Source organism: Chaetura pelagica, unplaced genomic scaffold (assembly GCF_000747805.2).
Source record: "Chaetura pelagica isolate M959 unplaced genomic scaffold, ChaPel_1.0 scaffold992, whole genome shotgun sequence".
Taxonomy (NCBI): domain Eukaryota; kingdom Metazoa; phylum Chordata; class Aves; order Apodiformes; family Apodidae; genus Chaetura; species Chaetura pelagica.
The window spans coordinates 139,756-140,296 of NW_009952357.1; the positions used below are offsets into that span (position 1 = coordinate 139,756).

The window sequence follows — 541 nt, forward strand, 5'->3', positions numbered from 1 at the left end:
GGGGCGGGGGGGGCACCAAGCGATGGCGACAGCCACCATGCATGGCCCTGGCACTGTCACAGCTCCCCGCAGGACCCGTGTCCCTGGACATGTTCCCTGTGTTGGAGCTGCAGGACCCGTGTCCCCTGGCACTGTCCCCATGCCATAGCTGTGTGTCCCCTGCACTGTCACACAGCTCCCCGCAGGACCCGTGTCCCTTGCCCTGGTCCCTGCACCAGAGCCACGTGCCCCCTGGCACAGCTCCCCACCAGATCCATGTTTCCCAGCACTGTCCCCATGCCTGAGCTGCAGGACTCATATTCCCTGGCACTGTCCCTGTGCTGGAGCTGCAGGACTCGTGTCCCCCAGCATCATCTCCGTGCCAGAGCCATGTGTCCCTGGCACTGTCCCCGTGCCGGAGCCGTGTCCCTGGCACTGTCCCCGTGCCAGAGCCATGTGTCCCTGGCTCCGCTCCCCATGGGGGGCCGGCAGGTACCTCCTTGCTGCGCTTCCGCGCCTCCTCCAGCGCCGCCCCCCGCTCCGCCGCCCGCTGCAGCAACTT

The 541-nt window shown here is 67.8% G+C and overlaps 1 protein-coding gene across 1 annotated transcript in view; it reads right to left on the bottom strand.

Moving 5' to 3' along the window:
* Window positions 1–541, bottom strand: part of PLEC (plectin) — a gene marked incomplete at its 5' end in the record, with an annotated part of 79,923 nt that overhangs the window by 20,628 nt on the left and 58,754 nt on the right.